At 39.5% G+C, this 25120-nt stretch overlaps 1 long non-coding RNA gene across 3 annotated transcripts in view; it reads right to left on the bottom strand.

Moving 5' to 3' along the window:
* Positions 1 to 25120, bottom strand: part of LOC121078047 — a 176608-nt gene that overhangs the window by 91416 nt on the left and 60072 nt on the right. For all 3 annotated transcript variants that reach the window (XR_005824431.1, XR_005824433.1, XR_005824432.1), the window contains exon 5: positions 6134 to 6212. This is a non-coding gene — a long non-coding RNA (uncharacterized LOC121078047). The remainder of the gene's footprint in view (positions 1 to 6133; positions 6213 to 25120) is intronic.

The raw sequence follows: 25120 nt of genomic DNA, 5'->3' as shown, positions 1-25120 counted from the left end.
ATCTGCATGTCCAAACACTGAGAAAAAAGTTGCTGACTAAGAAGACCTTTTCACAATACTGCCATGTGGTAGCTGCCTGGGAGGTAGAGAGAGTGCATCTACTCATAGCACTGCTTTGCCACTGGGAGACGTGGAAATGGAGTGGTGATACCGGCCTATTTTGTGAATTGCTTGGAGATTAATGGATGAAAAGCAGATAAGAGCAGGAATATAATTAAAGAATGGCCCAGGATATTTCTTATTCTCTTCCCCTTTCCCAGCTCTCACACCAGTATGATGTGTTGTTAGGCTAACAGCAAGGATTATTCACTCTAAATCCCTAGTTATACAGAATAAATAACAGCTGCAAGGCATAGGATAAAAACATGTCCCTCTCACAGGTGTTAACCTTGAGACATATGAATGTTTCTGGCTGGAGGTCTGCTGCCTGCAGGCTGGGCAATTCAGAGCACTAGGGGCAGTAATTGCCAGCCCATAGTTTGCAGGGAGCATCCTGGGAGACCCTCCAGGATTGCTGACGGGAAATCCGTATTGAAGCTGAGGCTGGCAGAGGAAAGCACTGTACTGTCTGTGGTATGCTAGGGGTTAGCTATTGGTGATCAGGGGTGTAGGACACGTGGGATGGGACAGGCACAACAAATGCTCTCCAAGGAAAGCTCTGCCATTCAGTGCCAAAGTGAAGAGCACATGATTCCGTGCCACTCGAGTCCCAAAATTTCTGTCCTTTACATTGGCATATGCAGAGAAACCTGTAATGGGGGTGATGATTTCCTTACAACAGAGACTGAAGTTCAGGTTCAACACTTTAATTTCAAAATCTGTCACTAAAATCACCATTACTGGGTAACGTCTGTCATAGAGTATGGCCAACGAGTGGAAATTACCCAGAGAAGTTCACCACTTTTTTTCTTTTTTTTCTTTTCCAATGAAATCATTGCAAGTAGTTGGCTGTATGAAACCTTTCTTTATCGTTTCAGTAGTACCCCACAACAGACATTACTCCTTTAAAATCCACAGAACTGCTTGCAGATTTGGATACTGGTTAATGAATAGCATGACCTGACCTGAAGTTATATAATTTTCAAAGTGGCAAAAATGTCTTGCGTGGGCAGAAACCTGTGGCTTTGGGTAGTTATAGTCTGGGAACATAACAGATTATTTCACAAGCTTCATTATATACTTGCTATTGTAGAATCATAAAAAATTTATGTGGATAGCTTTATTCCACTTTCCCTTCCTCTCACCTCTCCTATAAATCTATCAGAAACAGATACATCAATGTCAGTAAACAAGGAGGAATATTATCAGCTTCATTCCTTTAACATGATCTGGACATCGGCCTTTTCTAATAAAATTAAAATATAATAATAATTAAAGTGCCAAGATAAAAATGATGGAAATAGTGCAGAAACCCAAAGCTATGTCATTAATGAGTGATACTTGCACACTGCTGCACCAGGTAAGATGGAGAGAACTTAAGGTCTCAGGATTTAAACCTGCATTTTATCCAGAATTAATTCCCTTTAATCACATTCTCAGCAACTGCAGGGCTATTTCTCTACAATTCTCTACAGGCCTTGTTAGCTAATCTACAAAGTGTCTCTTGTATTGAAAGAGTGAAAATAGACAGCTTTGCATACTAATAACATGGTAAAGAACTGAAAAAAAATGTAGATCAGGCTTTATATTGTCAGAGGTGTTATCATGTTACCATCAAAAGCTGGGCTGAATAAAAGTTATAATTAAAGAAATAGGAGAACCAAAATACACTGTCATCGTATTAAAAAGTACCTTCACTAACACAGTTTTTAAAGATGTTTACAGTATTGTGGGTTGGCAGCTAAATTTTGAACACATCGTATTAAATAGAAGCAGTAATAGAAGAGTTGCTTTTTTGAAAATTGATAAAATTCCTATATATTGTAGGATTTTAGGGAAAAAGAAGAATACGGTACAACTAATCACTAGCTTGGCATCTATTTCTCAAGCCTAGCCTGTCACTTAACCTGTAAAAATGAGATGCAGTAGAGATTAAATACAGTTGATGATGCTGGAAGTACATCACTAAAATCTAAACTGGGATTTTTTTCTCAGTCACTGAGCTAATGAACATTTCATTTCCACATGTGATAATACTTTTTCTGACATGAAAAGATGTTTTAAATATACAGCCTATAGGATTATAACAGGACTGTATAGGACTATAGGACTGTAACAGACCAAATTTAAAAGAAGGTTAAATTATTGGGTGCCTAATTCAGCCAGTAACAACTGGCATATCTCCACAGTGAAATCCCATTCAGCTGGTCCTTACTTCAAAGCTAACAAACAAATACCAACATCTGGCTAGCTGTCTAGACCCCCTTCAGCAACAGAGGGGACAAATAGGCTTTCCTAAATGGCAATTCGTTCAATATTTTAGACTTCTTTAGGAATCATCCCATAAAGGTGCTACTTTCCCAGTACAGATAACCTGAGCAAAGGGCTCAGAGCTGATGTGTACGTGACAGATATCTCAAGTTCTATCATAAGATCTATGTCCAACATTTCCGTAGTACAGAAAGCTCATGATGAATTCATCTTAAGGAGGGCATTTGCAGCTGGCAAGGAGTCACAGAATCATAGAGTGGTTTGGGTTGGAAGGGACCTTAAAAACCATCTAATTCCACCCCCTGCCATGGGCAGGGAGCACCAACACACAGTGTTTATGTTCAGATATTATTCTCCCAGAGAGAGGAAAGTAAGCAGGCCAAAGATCAGCTATGTGCATTAGATATTTCTCTGTACCGGGCTATTCCTATCTAACGTTTCACAAAACTTCTTTCCAGGTCTTCTGGGACTGCAGACTTCATCATGGGCTGAAATAGCTGTTTAATAAAGATAGGAGGCATCTGTGATTCTGAACAAATGTATGTTTTGGCTTAGAGGCACCGAGCAGAGTTGTGGGATGCTGAAAAGCAGCATGTCATTGCCTTCAGTAGCTGGCATGTGTCACTCATGGAGGAGGCTAAAAGAAATGCTGTGACAGAAATGCTGGCTTTGACAGGCAGAGGTTCAAAGGTGCAGCAGAGCTGCCTCTTGGGTTCAGCTTCCAGGAGGTGACAGACAGTGAAGTGCAGCCTCGAGAAGAGAAGGGCCTCCCTTGGGAAAAGCCTTCTGAGAGAGCTTTATCAACCAAAGCATGGCTCCCCACTATCCCATCTGCAGTTAAACCACATTTCGGTCCCGCTGCTTATTATTCTATGGAACTTTCTTGCCAAAAATAACCATGAAAGGGTCAGAAGCTAAGCCAAAGGTCCATCTATGCATGGACAACATTTACTTGTTCACAAAGTTTGCAAAAACATGCACATTACCAGCAGGGCTCTGACAGCAGAACTTCAGCATATGGAAAAGAAAATCCACTTTTTCCAACTAAAAATAAACACAAGATGTTCCATTGCTTAATTTAACTAGCAGCATTTCTGATTCTTCCCTTTGAATTTCATAAACCCAAATCTTAAAATAAAGGGTGACAGACAACACAAATCAGGCTGGAGAAAAGGGAGGTCCTGCATTTCAGCCTCAACTTTGCCTCAGATTGCTTCAGAAAGTAGGCATCAGCCAGTGTTTTTATTGTGAGCAGCCGTGGGATGGAGGCAGCACTGAACTGAATATAAAGTATCCCTGCAGTTCCCTGCACTGTGAGGAGGGAGCTTGTGCTGCTCTGGAAAGTGACAATAAAATACTGGATGTTTCCTTAGCTTCTCCCCAGTAAAGCCCTGCTTCTGAACACAGCTGAAGACCCTGGATCTTCATAAAACTCATCAAAAGTACAAAGGATGAGTATAGTACGAGCCTTTTGTCATAGCTTTTATTGATGCAACACCCTCTTCCAGCAGGAAAAAAAAAAGGGTGGGGGGAAAACAATATAGGAAGGCAGTAGGAAATACTAAAGATGTTGATTTTTAAACAATCTGTATGCAAAAGCACACTTCTCTGAAGCATTACAGTTTATTTCTACCCGAAAGGTTATTTTACAGACGGATGCATTCACTGAGCTGGACCACCCAGGAAGTCGTGACAGATGGCAGAAGAGAAGCCAAAAGCCACGACTAACTAAGCCACTGACCAAACATCTCCAGAAATCTGAGGTAGCAGGTTCCCGAGGAGCAGAGGGGCCTTCCCAAGTGTGCAGCAGTCAGAGTTCCCTCTGGAGGCTGCACAAGTCACACTCCAAGGGACAGTGCACAAGAAGACCTGAGCACCTTGACCAGGAAGATGAGAGTTTCCACACTACTCTACAACAAAGGACATGGTTGATTTACATTTTATGTCAACTCGCAGCTTGGAAGATGAAAGTAAGTTTTCTGCTAACACTTCGAGTGGTGACGTTTTCACCCGACGAGGTGTGGAGCAGCACTGCCCATCATGAAATTACAAAATAGGAAAGTTAAGAGATGTGAATTTCAGTTCAGAATATTCCTCAGACTTCAGCAGAAAAAAAAAAAAAAAGTAGAAAAAATAGTGATACTTTAAAAAAAGATTGTTTATGTTTATAATGGTCATCCCATTGTGGATGGGACTCTGGCCAAAGCATTTTTCATAGCAACTCTTGTTGCCTCAGAGACAGTAACATCAGCAAAGTACAGTGCCATGCTCTTAATTACTCCTCAGTTTTATGAGCTACGTCCCTGTCATATTCATAAAATTATTTCATTTCTGAGTCCTTTAAAACAATTTTTAACTACTTAACCAGCAAATGTTCCTGAAAATAGCTAGAAAATGGCTAGATTTAGATGATGTATTTATGTTTACATTAAAAAGGCATCATAATCGATCAGAATCATTATTATTTTTAAAAAAGATATGTTAAATGAAGAAATTAAATTACTTAAAGCATCACAGTTTTAAGAACACCAATTAAGAAAAATGCAGTATCTAAGAAGTTGTGGAAATAATTTTGGCAATAAAATGACTTCTCAGAAGTAATGAAAAATAAAAAAATTGCTTCCTTAATGATCATATATTGCCTTCATCAACTCTAAGGTAAAGCTCCTCTGTTTTTTTAATATAATATTCTATATTAAATGCACATATGCACAGACACACAACTAATTCCAACATAAAAATTATTTTTGGCCTTTCTCTGCATGCAGATTAATCCATAATTTCTGCAGAAACATTTGAAGCATCTAAAGAAAAGCAGAACATATTTTGCTTTTATCCAAAACATTTTATAACTGTTTAATGCGAATACTCAAAACCACTCTGAGAGTGGGAGGGGGAAATTCGTTCATTGGCTGTAATGGTGGATGGAAAACGTATGTGCTTCAGGGAAAAGGAAATATTTCTAATACGAACTAAGGCATCTGAGGACAAGGGCAGGGTAGAGCGGGGGGCTGTTTGTTGTTGCAAATTTCCTAGAAGACAACATCTGTAAACATGTTATGTCTACTAATAACTAATAACACAGAAAGTGCAAAGTTGGAAAGAGTGGGAAAAACTCTTCGGCATTCAGATACAGAGCTCATCAGATATTTGGTAAATACAAGCTATTGTGAATCTCCTGCCAACAATATACTTTCTAAAAAGTAGCACATGGAATTGCTTGCAGTGAATCCAGGCTCCCTAAAAGCTGGGAAAGGCCTTTCTTGCAGAACACAAATAAGGCGTTTCAAAGAAAAGACTACCCAGAAGAAAATACATTTTTTTCAAACAACGGCGGTTCATTTCGTAACAGTGAGACCCATCTGCCCAGAACAAATACAGGAGTGTCACCACTAGAGAATCACTGCTCTGTATATCTCTGGTTCAGCCTCACCATCCCCACCACCCTGCCCCAGCCCGAAGTAGGACCAGCCTCACCATTAGATCTGGCTTCACAGTCAGGACGTGTTGCCCAGGGCTATGCCTCTTCAAGGTGTGAATGTCTTGGAGGATGGAGATTCCCCTTCCTCCCAGGGCAAACAGTTCTAATTTAAAAGCCAGTTATATGGAGCTGCATGTGTGTGCACAGCTCAATGACAGAGAAAATACAATGCCTTTCAAAGAGTGGAGCAGTGCCGTAGAGGAAGTATAGACAGGGAGACGCTCATGTGCTGGGACACCTTGGCAGCATCTGTAAGAAGCTGAATTGACAGCTGTGCCTTACCTTGGCAATGAACATCTCTAGCTTTATTCAGCTTTTCCGAAAATTGCTGCATGTTCCAGATGTATCTGTGCTAGGAGACCTGGGAAAAGGAGACGTCTATCAGATGAGCAAACTTAACTCTTAATGACAGGTTTGGTGGGCAGTAACCTTCTGTTAATTAATGTAATATTAATATGCCAATTAGAAAACTGCTTAACAGAAGAAAATCCAAGTAAAGCTTATTCTGCTTGTGCATACAAATCATTTCATATTATGCAGTCTACTTAGTCCTTGAATGCTGATGTTAAACAAAGGGACAGATCCCTGCAATATCTCTATACTGGCAGGTGCTTCCAGCTCCTGGTACAACAGATGAGTTGTTATTTTATGCTCCCCTGTGCTGAAGACCAGCAAGGTTAATCTGAAGAGCAAATGGGAAGATTTATGAAGACAAGACAAATAAAAAACCTCCCTCAGAAGATCAGGAAAAGAAATACTTACAATGAAAGGCAAGATTATTTAAACTCAAGTTATACTTTTTACTTGGTTAGACAACAGGGATGTGGAGTAAATGGTGTGGAAATTAAGTACATTTATTTTAGAAAATTAATTAGAAAATCACTTTCAAATGGGGTTATAGGTATGTGGAAGGATTATCTGATTGAGATAACTGAGACAAAAGCACTGGAATCATTCCTGAATCCCATTAGGTTTAATTAAATTAAGACTGTGAACAAATATGCCAGGAAGAATGTAAAGACTCTGGCTCCTGTCCCTGTTATTTTCTTGGGGGCTGTCCTCTAGGGCAATATTTGTGTATCTCTTCTGTTGACTGAACTTTTTCAAAGTCAAGTTTTCTGGTGACCCTGTGTCCAAATATTTACTAGAAAAGAAATAATAAGCTTATATGCAACTGATAAAAGTGATGAAGCTGCCACATTTCATTTCAGAGGGCTACAGAAAATACTTAACCTTGAGAGAGATGGTGGGAGGATGTAGGAGGGTGAGATTTTTCTGCTTTAGAATGGAAAACATTATGATGCCTCCCTCTTCCACTGCCAATTACCTTTATTCCTCCATTTAAGGGTTACCTCTCTCTGGTTGAGAAACATCTCCAGTGGTAATTCTGTTAATATGTAAACCTCCTTTGGGTACATATTGCTTCAGAAATGTTAAAAATAGGAAAGACTGTTCAGATCCTACACTCAAACCCCAGCCCAGTCAAGGTCATTATATCTCATCCAGTAATTCCTGAACAGAGCTCAACAGACTGCAGCTGAATTTAAGACTGTACCACAGACAGACATCAGTCTGTAATTAATAGCCCTCTAAGACGAAGAAAACACTAGATCTCCCAGAAGCTGTTTCGGGGTCTCATTACTCTCATCGATAACATTATTTGCATTTCTTCACTTCTTGATCTTTTATTTATTATGCAAGTGAGGAAGGGAAAAACATTTTCTTTGAGCCAAAGGTTACACAACTCGTTCTGGAATCGTTGGCCAAGTTGTATCTCAGTTTTCTGTCACACTGTAGAGCATGAATCATGGACTGTAAACCTTCAGTTAGTTTTTTCTTTCAAGATAACACTTACTATCTGACAGAGCAATCCAAGAAGCGGTGAGGAAGAATGCTTAGTTCTGAAAATATTTTTTAATAATATGTGAGCTGATAAAACTCTCATGTTATTATAGAGAAAGGTGCAAGAAATTTGAAAATGAACAACCACCTTCTTCCCAAGACAATTTATACCATGAAGCATGAGGGTTAACCGCTTTTCAAACTTGTATTAATTTGTTTTTAGTATGATGCTATCATTATTCATATCGAGTATATTAATAAAGTCAAACCTTTGGGTGTAGTATCTGATGGTATTGAAGTCCTGAGACAGCTGTATGGGCTGTAGGGAATAAAACAACCCATCAACTCCAACCCTTTTCCATTAGATAACCAGAATGGTATGTGCACAATAGGCTTCCTTTGTCAAGAGCCGTGACATGATGATCTTGTTTTTAATTTAGTGCTGACCCAGATGTGAGTACACAATAAAGGATGATATGGAAAACTCCTTATGCTCCCTTTCATGAGCTCAGCTTTGTATTTAATTGAATGATGTCATCCCAGGGGTAATGAAGATACAAACATCATCAGCTATCCTGAAATTCCTAGCATGCAGTTGTTTATTGGATAGTTTATTTTGTTTTTACCAGCTTAAAAAAATAGCAGCATCCCTCAACAGGCTGTCCTAACTGTGATTCAGTGAGCTTCAGTTTAAATTAAGAAGAATTAACATTCCCTGGTTTCCAGGTTTATCCTGAAAACAACTTTTGAATGAGCAACATATGCAGTTATCTATAAAAATACGTCAGAAGGATGCTTGGGATATGTATCCTTCAGCAGTGACAAACACCCATTTCTCTTACCCCATGCCTGGCACACTTTCTGTGTGACACCCCAAAAACAAGACAAAACAAACAAAAAAAACAATAGTGCCAACCAGTGACCCACAAAAGAGCTCCCGGGGGACTGGAGGAGGAAGAAGAAATGAAGCTGCTCTCTGAAATATTTGCTATTAGAAATGGCCGTAATGAGGTGACAGAGGCTTCCTTGGGATCTGTGCAAATTGATAAAAACCACAATAAATATTTCATAATGCTCAACTTACAAGGCATTTTCATGGAAAGCGGTCAAACTTAAGTATCCTCCCCTGCAACTTTGCCAACAGTTCAGGGTACAACCAGATTAAGGTAACAGCGTACGCGTAATTCTGCTTGTGTTCACACAGCAACTTTTGTGCCTTCAAAATGTGCCCTCTCTCTCATCGATTGTTTTAGGGCAGTACTCTGGAATATTCTCGCAGTCTGTCTTTGCCAGGAAGCACAGGCTTTATGGAAGTTGATTTATTCTTTACTTTTTCTCTCCTTCTGTTGATCATTTTCCTGTGTTTGTTCTGTGCTCCCGATAGAAGAATTGCTGGTTTGTGACTTAGGCACAGTGGCACAATGTGGACTCTGCATGTTGGCAATCACACTAAGCTGGCCAGCACATTCAAAGAGGGTGTTTTGGTCAATATTGTTGTATACGGGTGGTTGGGAAATTAAAGAAGTGAAAATGGGTAGAATTAGACAGGGATTTAATTTGTGCCAGCACCCACAGAATCACAGAATCACAGAATCATCTAGGTTGGAAGAGACCTCCAAAATCACCTAGTCCAACCTCTGACCTAATACTAACAAGTCCTCCACTAAACCATATCACTAAGCTCTAAATCTAAATGTCTTTTAAAGATCTCCAGGGATGGTGACTAAACCACTTCCCTGGGCAGCCTACTCCAATGCCTAACAACCCTTTCAGTAAAGAAGTTCTTCCTAATATATCCACACCCCTGCCCAAAGCAGGGTCAGCCCTGGGGTCAGACAAGGCTGTCAAGGCTTTCTCCAGGCGGTTCTTCAAAAAGCCCAGGGAGGGAGCCTGCACTAGTTCTATGGGCAACCTGCAAAAACAAAAACTGTTTGTGTTTTGATTTCATGTCTCTCCCTAAGGGATTAAAGAGCTGAGATAAAGGTAATTTATCCTTTTAAAGTGTTTATATGCTGTAATCAAATAACTTCTCAGTTCTCTAGGAAAAGTAGTTTTAGCTCTTTAAGTTTCTCATTGTATTTTTCCAGGCTTAACTTAATTTTTACGTCTCTTTTCAATCCCTCAAGTTATGTCTTTTTATGAATTGAAACAGGAAGAACCTGGAATAAAATGGTCTTATTAATCAGATTTATTGCAAGTTCACTATGAAACAGGTTGAGTAGGGTTAAAACTCACAAAGTGTTTGCCAGTCAGAGAAAAAAGCATCTTTAAATGTTTTGTCCAAAAGAATTACTTTAAAAGATGCAATACAAGATAATGATGTGGTACGCAATAGAACAGGGTAGATGAATCCCATTTTACTGTGTTTTGAATCTGTTTAAGCATCAAATGTTTGAAATTTTATCTTGAGCTATTGTGTCAACATGTACAAAATAATGGCAAAAAAACACAACCAACCAACCAAACAAACAAAAAACAACCAACCAGCCAATCAAACTAAAAATAAGCAGAAATAGAAAGCGAATAATATGACTACAGTGTCAGCAAGCTCTGACTATTGACCCAATAGTCAAATACAGAACATTTCTATTAGATCAAGGCCCTGAGTTCAGGTGAGGCTATTGTTTCACAAAACAAACTTACTCTTGCCTAGTGACCCCACTGGATCTAAGAGAAACAGGTTTGTGACCCCAGGCAGGATGGAGGAAAGGAGAAAGCTTCAAAAACAGAGGAACCATGAATGCATCCTACTGCCCCTTCACACTGCCAGTGAGCAGAAGGTGTACCTCAGTACATCACACGTCCCATTCAAGGTCATGGGATCTTCTATACTACAGCCAACACTAGGAAACTGCACTCTGAAGTGGGTTAGAAATGTGTAAAAGACGTGCTGGAGGTCACCACTTTGATTATGCGGGAAAGTTCACTGGCAGTGCTTTGAGCATGGAATTGAGAAAACCATATTTATCAGGGCCTTTGGAAACAGCCAGTAAATAAGAGGGTGTCCACCTGAACACAGACACGTTTAGCACAAGCAGTTCCTAAATATCAGATTATAGACCATATTTCTGACTCTCTGTAACATTTAGCTGCACAGTGACAACTGAGGCATAAATACAGTCAGAGTCTTCACGATACCAGTTTTCTGTTGTCGCTTTTTAATTCAAAGCCCACATACACTTTTTAGCTTGTCATAAATCCAATAAAAATCGGTACTTCTGATTTTCCTTAGAAAACATACCATAGGCTCCAATTTGCAAGTTTTATGAATTGCTGTAACTACAGCAAAAGACACGTTCAACAAAGCAGTTTTAGGGCTTCATAAAGACCAAGCTGACTTCAACAACCCCTTCCCAGCCACCATTACAGAACTGAGCTCCAAACATTCAGAAAGCTCGCCATGACAAACAAAAATGCCGGATGCTTTCTTAAGAGCAGCACTCGAGTATTTACTGTTCACGACAACAGATATTTATGATTTTTGAAAGATATGGTGGAAAATAATAGTTGCTGGCCTGAGCAAGTTTCCATGTCAACTGCTTGCATCACTGCAATGCTTCCTGTTTTATATTTTGGTCACTCACTCAACTTTAAATAGAGGGCTGTTCCATAAATCACCGAATTATGCTTGAAGCACGTTGGTAAAGCATTGGACAAATTGGCTTGCCAGGCAGCCTACGTTTTCTAGAGATACAAAACTGACTGAAGAGGTGTTGAAAGAAACTGATTAACGAGCTAAAAGTAGTATTTGATACTGCATGTTCACAAACTGTCAGTGAGCCTCTGGGTCAGCAACGCGAGGCTTACCTAGCGCAGAGGGCAGCATATGGCCCCAGCTGTTCTGCAGGATGGAGCACAAGTTCCTGGCCTCACTGCTCCAGCACTGATTTGTATGAAAACATCATTGTGAAAAAAAAAAAAAAGACAAACCCACATGATCCCAAAATATTTAACTCTTTTTTGCCTTAGCTCTTCAATTTATTTTAATTGTAAATGATCTTGCTTTAGGAGCAAAGAACCCACTTACCCATCAGTGTTTGAGCACCAGACAATGTGCTGAGATTGTGCCATGGCAGAATGAAAATAAAGCAAATTTTAAAATATTTTATTGACACTATAAAATTTAAATACCCAGTACACTGGACTTAGAGTGAAAAAAGCACTTAGCATTATAAAAGCATCAGGAATTGGAAGAGCTATTAATTTGCTGTGAAATCAAGATGTTTAATACTTAGCAGTGGTGTTATTTTATTTCTCTGGTTTTCTTTTGCATCTTTTTAATATAGTTTATTCATATTACTGTAGTTAGTTATAAGACTGTAAGCATTTTTCAGCTAAATATTGCTAAAAATTTATTATTAGAAAAAGATATCTGAAATTGCTAAAGCCACCTCAGTAACCGAAATGCCTAGTGGCACTAATTTTAATGGAGAGAAATTTCCAGCCTTACAAAACACAAATTTGCAATCTAATTTTGCAAAGAAGCTGTATATATTTTTAAATTAGGTTCTAGTTTAATAAAAATATTAAGAAGTTGCAGCAGTATTTTCTCCTCAACAATTTTTGTTAACAGTACCAGAGCATAGCTGTAGCTAAGGCTCAGTTGGTATTCGCATATGAAATCCTCAGGGTATTTAACTTTATGAAGTCATTACGTTTGGATTGATTTTTTTTTTCTGCAAATTTTCCACCAAAATTGATTTTTTAAGCCATTTTGAGGACTGTGTGCTTTAGCAGACCTTTTTTTTTTCTTTTTTTTTTTTTTTTTCTGATAGACTATGTCACTTTTGCCAGTTATTTCTCAACCTGGAAAATAAAATAAGAACACTGCCCCTGAACTGATGCAACTTTAAACTGGAGGTTTGATGAGCGTATGTATTGAAGAATCAGGTGTAAAGATTTTTGCACAGACTCTCAAAACCCTTCCCTTGGCTGGGATTTTGTTGTGGACTGTCTTCTTAAGCAATCCCCCTCTTGCCCCTTTGGCAAGACAGCTGCTGCTGAAAGTTATGGATCTGCTGCTGCAGAAGGAATATTTACACAGACAAGGAGCCCCCACTCTGGAAAAGCTCAAGGAATGTGCTACAAAGAGCTGGTCACCATGAGTGGCATGGGGGGAGCAAAGCAGGAATGCCCAGGCATTGAATCTTCCAAAATAGTTATGAGGAAGCATCTAGCAAAAATTAGCAGAGAGCAGTTTCAAAATAACTGTCCTTATAACTGTCCCTATTTTGAGCTGGAATTCCTTGCCATGGGATGCTGCAGATGCTAGAAGCGTGTATGAATTGAAATGTAATTGAAAAACTCCCAGGAGAAAATCCATTAAAGACTCATATCAGCTGTGAATGCAATGTCTGTTATTTTCTCATTTCTTTTCCCCGGGACTGATCCCTAAGCAAAATTAGATATAATTTTTACTTTCTTTCCTTTACCTTAGTTGTGCATATGCAGCTTTTACACCACTTTGCAGAAGAGCACTTTCTATGCCTTTCCAATGAAAGGGCCTGAAGACAAGCACAGTGGAAGAGCAAGGACAGGATGCTGAAGAATTGCACGGGGAATTGGATCCTCCTTTTCTCTTTAGAAAACTTAAGGTTAAGGAAGTCAAGTTTGCTCCAAGAATCTAAGTGGACTGTTCTCTGGACAAAATCCTACCCTGCGTTTGCTCAGGATCAGACAGCAAAAAGGACCACCACATGAGAAGAAATGCTGGCTACAGAGAAATGGCTTTGAACTGCTGGTTTGCTCGCCAGGACAAAGTGGCACAGGCAGATTTAGCAGGCAGAGCCGATGTGTTTGAACAAGTCAAAAATCAGGAAGTGTAAGTGAGGATGGAATCAAAACCTACTGAGCAGCAAAGCAGAATTCATGCATTATCAAGAAACTGCATTTCATCTGCCTTATTGGAACCAAATATAGCAAGTAACAGTTATGGATTTACTAGACAACCTTTGTAAGCCTATGAAAATATGATTCATTATCAGACATCTTTTGAAGATGAACCTTGACTTCATTTCTTTTTAATGGATGCTGACCCTGATAACCTGACTGATGCTTTTCTGAGGAAAGGCCTGGGTCTGTAGTTTCCGTGGTACCACCAGGTCCGCACTGAAGGGTCCATGCACCTGCCAGTATTTGCAGTTGTAAAGGAAATACTGCAAAGGTTTAAAAATTGTCGTCATCATCATCCTTATCAGATTTTTTGAAAGGTTGTGAAATGTAAATTGAACACAATCTGTGGTGGGCAGGCAATGAGAAAAGCTTGCTAATAAATGTCCTCGTTTCTGATGTACAGGATTGTACATTACTTAGTTACTTGGCTACTCAGAAATGTCCGTGTGTTTAAGTTCTACCACATGCCCTGTGCTATACCTCTGTATCAATGGTATTTCACTTAATATTAGTAGTTATGGTATAAGATAAAAACCGGTAGCAAGTGAGGAAGAGGAAGCTTTTCCATATTTGAAATAACATCAGGGGCACTTACAGCTTGTGAAGGACACATTTCTCTTCTGAGTCGTGGGACTGAAGCAGAGGCCAGTTTGTGCTCTGCAGTGCAGCCAGTCCAGCAAGTCTTTCTCTGAGCAGCCAGGGCCAGGAGCAGATGGAGACCCAAGGGTTCCAGCAGGATGCAATTGCAGGGCAATTCCTAGTAAAGTCTTTTAAGAACATTTCTTTCTTCTGTGACCGTAAGGCACTACCTTCCAGAAAGTTTCTTACTTTCACTAAATGGTAGAGATTGAAAACAGCACCAGTAGAATTCTTAGAAATATTTTTTTGCATTGACTGTTATCACAGGTCATGCATTATCTGCCATGCAATGTTGCAACCTCTTTCCTTTCAGCAGAAGGGAAGCAATACTGTTTTCCAAAACACTGCCTAACTAAGGAGTTCCTGGAAAAAAAATGGAGCCCTTATGGCTGCTGAGGGATGTTGTGCCACTTGAACTGAAAACAAAACAAAATCAAGCTACTGACCATACTGTCTTGTTGTACGTTACTGTTAATTCAGTTTACAGAGTTCTGCGGCTCAGTATGTAAACTAATCAACTTGGAAGAAGTTATGCTAAGTTATGCTATGGGATTTTTCAGCCCACAGTCAACAATGAGCAAATGAACAGGCCTCTTCAAGATGCTTTGTGAATAAGCAGCATTCCTGTTTGCTTGCACTGGATATTTAACAGGTAACAGATTCAACAGTTAAAGCGTAATGCAAACACCACTTCAAACAGCTTGCACCATGCTGTCTCATATTGAAGAGCCACCTTTAAATACCACCTCAGTGCATTCAACTCATGAGTTGCCCTTTCTGAACTCTTTAAACTTATGAAAGGCTACCACAGAAAAGCAGCTTGGCCTTTGTGGTTGAGCTAGTCCATTGTAAAAATACACAGCCTAAGCCTGATCGTGCTATTGACTCTGTAGGGACGAGTTTCAGTCTGTCAGTTACACATCAAAGTATTTCTGCAGTAATGGAATTTTCCAGATGTCAGGCAGATTAATTATAAAACAGAAAGGAATGACAGTATCTAGGAGTATTTCGGCCACCACATTTCCAATACACAGCATCCAATTTCATTTCACAAGTCACAGAACTCAATTTGTCCAGGCTTTCCAAACCTGACTCAGACTCCTGGGTATTATGATACAATAAATGTAATAATTACCCATGATGGCACTCTCTTGAAAGAAATGTATATGACAAAGGTAGATTTTATTGTTTTCTTTGTTTCTGTGGTTATAGCACTCACATGCAGAATTGTCTTTTAAATGTAGATCGAAATTGTCATTACAAGCATCTTAAATATCTGTCCTAAAAATATTGTGTCATTGACACATAAATACAAGTATTTAATACTTATAATAGAAATGCATTTGCTGGATTCCCTGCAAATGCTTGATAGCTTATGTGTTTCAATTAAACTGCTTAGCTGAAATTTAGCAGTGTACATGACCCAAAGTCACTAGCTCTTCTCCAGAAATGGCCAATGTACTTAAAATTCTGCTCTTGAAAAATGTTCGGTGCTTGCGGGTAACTCTGCCAACAGTGCCAAAACCACAGAAAGTTGAACTTCCTAGAGCAGAGCCCTGGACGATACATAGTATAAAACAGCATGCAGATACAGTAGGATATTCTATTCTAATTAAGTCATCAAGTTATTTCCATTATTAAATATAATATAGTTATTTCCCTAGCTGATGTTTGAAGGTTTTCAAAATTCCAGTTTGTAAAATTTCATTTTCCGGAGTGAATTAATTTGATCATTGTCCCCTTTCTATACATCCTGCTATGGATGTGCACAAACTTTTGTGTTTAATTTTTAAATGACAGTGTTCAAGTAGATTGAAAATATCTGATTTATCCTTCCAAAATGCATCTATCTCATGGTTCAGGTGAACTTAGTGAAAGGACCATTTCCCAAAATAACATTTAAACTAACTGCAGAAGTATTCCTGAGAGCACATTTTGAATAAGCATTTCACCCTATTGACACCGACTCCCCAAGTCCTATCAGCCCTGCACAGGCTCTGCACGTTGCCCCTGAGCCGTGCGCATCAGGCCCGAGGACAAGCAAGTCCCCGACAAACTCTAGCACACTTCTCCAAGTGCATTCAAAGCTTAGGAGAGAAAAAAAGAAATCAGCCTAACGCTCACTTCATTGAGATAAACTTCTAGGGCAGTTAGGGTCAGCAAAAAAAAAAAAAAAAAGGCAACTGTGAACAGAACCCTTCAGAACCTTTTCAATGTTCTTTTGTTTGTTTGTTTGTTTCAATTATTATTTATTTTTTACCTATTTTTTGTTTTGTTTTTTACCTTTAAATCAATGGGATTATTTAATAAAATACTTATTAAAATATAAAAATAAAATAAAAAAGCATGCTGCTTTTTGACAGAAGGTACTGGTGTTTAAGATAGAGTTACTAATTACATTTTACTGACTGTAAAATTTATTCTTAAATGCTGTGGTTTTTTTAATTTTGCACTTGTACATAGTAGAAAAATATTACAAACAATATTGAATTAATTGTTTGTCCATGACCCTCACAAACTTCTGCTATCTTAGATGACGTTACACTCCCCATATCTAATGCTTGCTCAATATGAAATTTTAATAATGTGTCTGTTCACAGTTTATAACATGGTAGAAAATGTTCGTTTTCTTAGATTTTGGGAGTGAGCATTTGTTTTTTCCTGAAAGGATAAGAAAGAAGAGAAGACAGAAAAGTTGCCATTTTTGTATCTGTGTTCAGCCTCTTAAATTCATGTATTATTAAACTTGATATTTGCAAGGTCTTCCACAAGTGCCTTGTAGTTCAGGTGTCCCTTTGCTCTCTCCTGGCCCTTGAACGTGCAGCAATAACGTTGCAGTAAATTTCTATTTCTGCTTCCAGGCAGGCTCATGGTACCAGAAGAATATTTTTCCTTATAATTTTTTTTAGGCCCTGAGTAAAGCTAGTACCGCAGAACCACAAACAGGAAAACATAACACGGGGAAGGGAGGAAATTAATTCACATTTTCAAAAAATGCACTTACTCATCAATAACTATTGTATCTGTACTGTCACTTATGTTCCACACAAACCTGTCCATAAGTCTGAGGAGTGAAAATGAAACTTTGGGGTGGCTATCGTGCACGATTGCTTTAACCAGATGGTTATGCATTACCATTTGAACAGATGGGTGCATTGACTGATGGCACATTCGGCTATTGCTTATAACTCTAGGCCAAACTGACATTCAAATTCCCTGCCCAAATACTTCATGGGGTATTTTTCAGCATCCTTATGTCCATATTCGCACTCTCTCCGCCACGTCCTGGCACCCCGCAGCCTGTGCTCAGCCCGTCTACATCCCATAGCTCACCCTGGGGACTGGGCTGCCTCCCAGCTTGGCAGCAGGCTATCACTAAGAAAGCTGATTTCACAGCTGTCTTGTCTCCTTATCCCACCTCCTTTCTGCTCAGCGCCCACAGTGTTTAAAAGGCAAGTAAAAATAATATAGCTGGGCTCCAAATGTTATTGACACAACCAGCCCTGTGCTTACTTGGAATAATGATGTATGTGTCTGCCTCGGCTATGGTGCCAAATCCAGTTATTTTCTTGCAAGTTGCATAGTATGTCCTTAAGGCCGCTGTTGTGCAATTATGTGTTGAAAAGAAAGTTTCTAGGCTACATGTTTGTGGTGAAAGGTTTGAAAACACAAGAAGCCTTATAACCTAAGGTTCCAAAAAAGGCAATTAAAATTAAAATAAAAACCCCGTGCTGTTTTCTTTTTTCTTCACTGCTTTTAAGTTCATTTCATGAATTTTGGGGATCTGAACTAACTTTTCAGTGCATGGGCTTGGCATAGCTAATGTAAATATTTGGTAATTAGCATAAAGTGTCCCTTTATTTTGGGATCCACTAGGTCACTTAGCTATGAGAAGCATTTCCCAATGTGAAAGAACCTTCATGTATTATAGCACTAGATGTTACATCAGTATTGTAGACTCTCAGAAAGCAAAATCAATCTTATACGTTTACAGTTTGAGCCACAATATTGTAATAAAGTCAAGCTGGACAATGCTTAGAGATCCAGGGTGGCTAAGTTTTTTTCAGATTCCTAGAAACCAGTCTTAAGCACTGATGGACTGATTTTTAGTTGTTGTTGGTGGTGGTGGTTTTTTATATATTTTTTTGCTTGTTATATTGCACTAATAAGGAGAGAAAATGCAATTCACATTACCATATAATTGTAATTCTAAGATATAAACTACTTTTTATTGCAGACTGAGGTGAAATAACTGAATTTATTCTACTTAGAGTGGTCTTTTTCAAACTGAAAATAATTGTTTTTTTTGTTTGTTTGTTTGCTTCCATTTTATCTTTCATGGTGTGAAGAAGACTTCTGCAGTTATCTGGTACAACACAGTTTCTGAATCATTCTTTCTTCTTCTGCCTGTTAGTTGATATCATACAAGTGAAGCCTTGGAGAGAAATCTTTCCTCTCATTTTATACTTCACATTATCTTACGCCTACCAATATAAATTATCCTTTCTGGAATCGTCCTGAAAAAAAATGAGTAATAATTCACATCAAAATTTCAGGACTGGCTTTTGGTGCTGGGTATGTAATTTTTTACATGCATTTGAGAAAAAAGTTCAACACTGTGCATAAATATGTCTAGAAGTTTCTCTCCGGTTTGTGGACACTGCACTGGCTGGGAATCTAGCAGTTTCCAAATCTGAACCTGCTTTGTTGAATTTGATTACATCAGCTCCCTTGGACATAACCACCATTCCTGTTATCACTGAACTTTGTGCTTAAACACAGCTAGAGATGGAAGTACATTGAGCACTATCAGTACACGGAGCCTTTCTTATCAGGGACTCTGAACGATAAACCCCAGTGGTAAGTCAGAACCTACTAACATGCATCTGAATGACATGAAAAAATACTGCTCTGGCCTGCTTCACTGTTAATCACACGTTTCTGAAATCCCAGAAGTTCAAGGAGGTTAACCGTGGTTTTTAAGTTACACCAAACCAGCCTGCTTTGACACATTGGGAGCAGACTTGAAGACACTGGCTAAATTCATTTGATCCCAGTAATTCCCACAGAGCACCTAAGACATGCATCGCTTTGCATCATGCAGCGCATCTTGGCCATGCCCAGGAGCTGTTCATCAGGTTGCAGGTTATAACAACAGATTTTAGTATCTACTGCCTTAATTAAACTGTCTTAGCTAATCATTGATTTATTTACTATTTCTCCCCTAAGATACAGCTAAATATGGCTGTAATATAGGCTTTCCTATAAATTAAATTATTATTTTGAAATTTAAGGGTTGCTGCTGCGACATGACTGATCAACAACAGAAAACAGGCATGGTTTAAAATGAGCCTACAGCTTTACACTTCGGAAGTCAGGTTTATCAATTTAACGTTGGTTATCTCAAGCTACACAATTAGTTCATTGTCTGGGCACCCTCTACAAGCAATGAGGAGACGCACTGTAAAGGACACCTCCACTCCTACAGGTCAGGATGGGGTGACTCTCAACCCAGTGAGGTCTCTGAGTGTGATTGTTCCCAAGGCAAAACCTCTGGGTGCAGCATGGGGGTGACCAGCCGCATTCAGAGGTCACTCTGACTTCAGTTCCACTCTTTGCTCATCACTCCAAAACAAAACGTTATTTTTATGGCAATGTCAATTTCTCACACACACACACACACACACAAGAGCATTTTAAATATGAGAAGTATAAATCCTATCCATTGCATGCAAGACAGTAGTTTGAGTGCGGTACATCACTTCGTGCTGTAATTGAAATCACTGCACTTCTACAGATACTGAGTTGAATTATGTACTGCAACTGAAAACTGATAAGGAGATTCCTTTGCACTTATAGGAGCAGTAACACTTAATCCATTTATATCCTACTACATGTTCACTAGATATTCCCCTCCTTCAGGTATCTTTTACTAAAGGACCCAGCCAGCACAGTCCCGATGGAGGTCCAGGAAGACAATGAGCAGGCAAGACAAGCTGTCTCAGATTAGGGCACTAGTTCTCTTCTGGGCCATTTTAGCATGCTAGGAAAAATGCACCCATAGAGATAGGGGTAAGGAGTTATGACCATTTCAGAATGCAGGCATAGACAGAGAAGTAAATTTACAAGGGTATATTGAACTCAAATGTGAGTAGTCAGCTTGCCAACAGGAAGATATTTTATCCTGTTACTACAGGGCACTTATGGAAGCTGTTATGATTCATATTTGAACTTCTGAAAGAAATTATTATTAATAGTATGTGAACAGTAGGGCTTTGGTTCTTGATATTTATCACTGGCAATTTCTTTCTTAGCTCCCTAGAATTTACCAAAAGCAAAATGTGTGCCCATCTAAATGTGCAAAAAGCACACTACTTGTTGTCCTCTGGTTCTTAATGAAACTGTTACTCCAGTACTCATCCAAAAGCAAAATGTGACCCTTTGTATATTACTACATTTATGAGGCACTTGGTAATCCAAGACAAGACGTGTTTGCTGAAATGTAAAACAATAAGCTGTCGGGAAGGGTTGGTGAAGGTCTTCTGCACAGTGTGGCATAACAGCACTCAGCAGTTTCAAAGTAATTTGCATCACTTCAAGAAGCCCATTTATGTTGGTGTTAAACAGAACTTTTTCCTGCATTTCAGGAGGTGGGACATACAAGTAGACAGGCTCAAGACAGTTTTTGTAAAGTTTTTTTCACCTGCAGAAGTGTATCATCTGTCTGCTCTACGTCAATGACAGCAAAGTATTCCACTCAGTTCTAACAGGCCTCCACTCTAACGCACCCTCCCTTCTTCCCTATGTCCAGCTGTCACTCAGTTCGAATGACATTGTTGTTATTCCAGTTGTCAAGGTTTTAGAAGGGCAATACCAAAAAAGGTATTCAGATTGGAAAATATGTTATGTGTTCTTGGAACTGCCTATAACTGGTGACCTCATGACTTTAAATATAAACGTGGAAACTTAAGAATTTATCTGAAGGAATAGTAAGATTTCATGCACGTTTTGTCAATCACACTCAGAGTGACTCAAGAAGAGTTCTTGTTTTGTTCCTTTTTTTTCTTAGAATTTGCTTCTCTGTACTTGAGAGCACTGAAGGGAGTGGGCCAGCACCCGCACGCACACACTTCACCACCAGGCCCCTCATGCTCTCTGGCCTTACCTCAGAGCGGCTCTGCCAACATGCCTCAGTCTCCCCTTGCAGGTCCTTACTCCTCCTCCTCCACCTGCCCTGTTAGGCCTTCTCACTCACTCTGCACTGGGATGCTGTCCAGGACTACAAAACAGGTCTGTAACAGCACTACAGCTGACTTCTCCAGAAGGAATGCCAGCATGGGCGAGACCAAAGGTCCACTGCACTCAGTATCTGCAACACCAGATGTGTAGGAAAGGGCTGTTAGCAGCAGGGTGGGCAGAGCGGGACTCTTCCCAGTCCCACAAGCACTATAGCACATCTTTAGCTCACGTGCACCTCCACATGTCCTTACTTCCATATATTCTTAGTACAATTTGGCTCAGAAACAAGTTGCGACAAGGTGGCTCTCTACAACATCATGAACACTACAGCCTTTTACAAATTGCTTCATAAATATAGCTACCAGTCCCAAAGCCATGGTTACTTCCACACACCACATCTCGGGATGCTTACAGAGATGCAAACACAAAACAGCTTCCAACGACTGAAGCCATTACTTGTGTTTTGGGAGAAAACAAGACAGGACAGGTCAAGTGTGCTGCCCCCCGCCCGAGGCTGCTGAACGAGGAGCTGCTGCTGCTGCCCAGCCGTGGGGAGCCGCAGGGCTGCGGGGCTCTGCCCACATGCACCAAAGAAGAGGCACAAGCACGGGCACTGACCACGGCCCCTTGCAGAGCTTTCCCCTGCAGACAGGGCAACCAGCAGGCAAAATCCCCTTCATTACAGACCACCGCATGAACAGCGCACAGGGAACAGCAGAGTTTGGTGTAAAAACTCCAGCTGTTTCCAATTTGACTGCAGTTCATGCCTGACTGTAGCCCCAAGGAAGAAAGACCGTGATTACTTGCATCAGCATGCATGGATGGAAGGAGCCAATTTCACTTTACCCTTTGTTTGAGCTGAGTTGAGGGGGATTTCTCATTGCAGTGGCACTGACGGAATAACTATGCCTGTCCCTGTGCCCACATGTACCCCACCGTGCACATCGCATGGCAGGATAAACGTTTTCTTACTCCTAGTAATCACTGAACTGCCTAGGTTTAGCTTTAAACAGTCAATAGTTGCTTGTGTTTCCTGAACAAGGTTGCAGATGTTTAATAAATATAACATGTTCCTAAAATAAATAATTAAAAAAATATCTGGATTCTTAATAGACAATATGTACAGAGGCCAAAAATATTTTTTTAATTTCTTTGTCTCTCTGATTCCTGGTTTGTTATATTTTTGAACTTGTAATTTCATTTCCCATTCCTTATTTATATTGTTCAGTACACAGCCCCTGAACTATGCTTTGCCTTTTGATGAGCGTTCCCTCTGGTAAAAACATCAGTACAACAGGCCAAACAGCCACTGTCAACTGAGCTGGTTCCTGTAGCTGGAAGCAGAGTTGCTCTTATTAGTGCAATTAACTTTGGTAGCTTAGAAGAACATGCACCCTCGCGGATCTACAGTACGCAGCTGATGATTAAATTCAAAAAAAATTCATTTCACTAAGACATTTTGTTCTATTCCAGTTCTCCTGGGATGATCACATGGTCATTCAGAAATTGTTGATATGCTCTATTCTGTCTTAAAAGGACCTGAGAAAGCTCCTAATACAGGGACATGAATTATTTCTTTTTAATCAGACTACAACAGACATTCTAAAAATAGCTGAGGAGAAAACAACAGCTTCTTAAAAGCCAAAAAAGTAAAGTAAATAATAGATAAACCTAGCAGAGGATCAAAACCAGCACATGCCAAAAAATAAAATAAAATCAGATACTCTCCCACCCAAACAAACAAAAAACAAAAGCAAAGAAAAAGAAAAAAAAGAGGTGTAAAGTGTCAAGAGACAGTCATGAGGGCTGATAAAGTCAGAAGTGCACAAAAACAAGGGCAGAATAACATCTTCAGCCAGACACAGAGAGAAAGGGAAATCTGGCTGTGGAGAGCATTTATCTTTGTGTACCCATCATCGGTACACAGGCACCAATTCCTTCAACATATCTGCTAAATTTATGTACCTTGTGGGCACCAGATATTCAATGGTTGTTCAGATCTTTCATTTTAAACTACCAAATAGGTGAGATTTTCCCTGGCACCGCTGGACATATCAACACTGTTTCTTTGAATCATATTCATTACACATTTCTTCAATGGAAGAAACAGTCACTGGCCTGAAGAAAAACAAAGTTAACTGACAGGCACTTCTGTGTAATGGCAAGTGATTGGAATGGCCTCTAAGTCTCACCTGACTGTTAAATAAAAAAGGGTAAGCCCTTGAAAGTCTGTTGAAGCTTTAGCACAGACAAGTTAAAAATTGGCCCTCAAGGGAAGTGATATTCCTGGATATTCACAAAAGAAAAACTTGATTATTTTTTTTTTGTCATTGAAAAACTGCTTGAAAAGCAGATAATTTTCTGATGAAATCTAGTTTTGACCCCCCCCAAAAAAAAAAAAAATTGTCTAAATTTGAGTGAGCACTCTTCTAGTCTATTTTTCCTTGTCACGCTGCCATCCCTCCTTTCAACTCTTTTCTCTTGCTTATTTAAAAACAAAACTAAAAAGCCCCTGGAATAACCTTTAGTTTCTTGTCTGACCAAGGGGACTGCTTCAGTTCTATCGGTCTTTGCTTACAAGCATTGCCTTGACAGTTCACTCCAGGTCTTCTACAAGAAAAAATTGTTCTGTCTCCATGCCTCTTAGACTGTAAACATTTTACAACAGGGACTGACTCACTTTTTTTCTGTTGAAGAGGATTCTTATTCTGCTTCATGGACCATATATCTCTGTTCATATACTGGATATATAGATTTACGGCACAAAGATACTGAAGAACTGCAAATCTTATTTACAACTCATTGTATATTCCCTGTTTTGTAATCACATGACATTATCAATCAAATTAAATGTTTAGCTGAAATTTCTGTCTAGCTGAAATTAAATAATACTTTTTTTTTTTTGGGGGGGGAACTCTCACCTGTAGCCAAATGTCAGTCATTGTGGTATGCTTGCTTGGAAAGAGCAGAAGACTCCTTCCAACAGACTCTTTTCCAACTCTTTCCAACACTTCTATCCATCAGTGAGAGGTAAAATAAAAGACCCAGTTGCCTTAAAACTGAAACAAGCAAATAAATTTTCTTCTGCCCCAAGCCCTGCCTAAACCTCAAAAAATGTTAACATCTCACATGTGTCAAGAGGGTTATTTATGAAACTATTTGCTTGTCAGCCACTGCAGTACATTCTGTCCCTTTGCTAAGATACTGTAAATTCATGAATGATGAGTAAAAGTCTTACTTTGGCAGAAAAATTTATATTTATCTGAAAAAGAAAATTATCAGCCTGCTTCAATGCTGAGATAGTCTTTCAATGACTAGTGATAGACAATTATGCCACGCTCTCTCCCTGCACTAGGGAGAGACAGACACTGGGAGTGCAGTAAAGGATTTCAGTTTGGCTAAAGCAGATTTTCTGCCTTAACAACTTCAATTTTTTCTTCTAGTGCTAAGTTTACAGGCTTTGTGCACACGCTTTCTATTGTGGTGACTTACGGACAACTGCAACACCCTCTTGCAGAGAGCTGGGTGCTAAAAGCACCGTGTTCGCCAGCCTGTCCCGCAGCTTCTGTGCGCTGGTGCCCAAGCAGGGGAAAGCAGCACTCTCCACTTGTAAAGCTGAGCTCGTAGCTCACTTACTGCACACCCAGCCGATGGGCT

Source organism: Cygnus olor, chromosome 14, assembly GCF_009769625.2.
Source record: "Cygnus olor isolate bCygOlo1 chromosome 14, bCygOlo1.pri.v2, whole genome shotgun sequence".
Classification (NCBI taxonomy): Eukaryota; Metazoa; Chordata; class Aves; order Anseriformes; family Anatidae; genus Cygnus; species Cygnus olor.
This window is presented reverse-complemented; position numbering and strand designations above follow the sequence as displayed.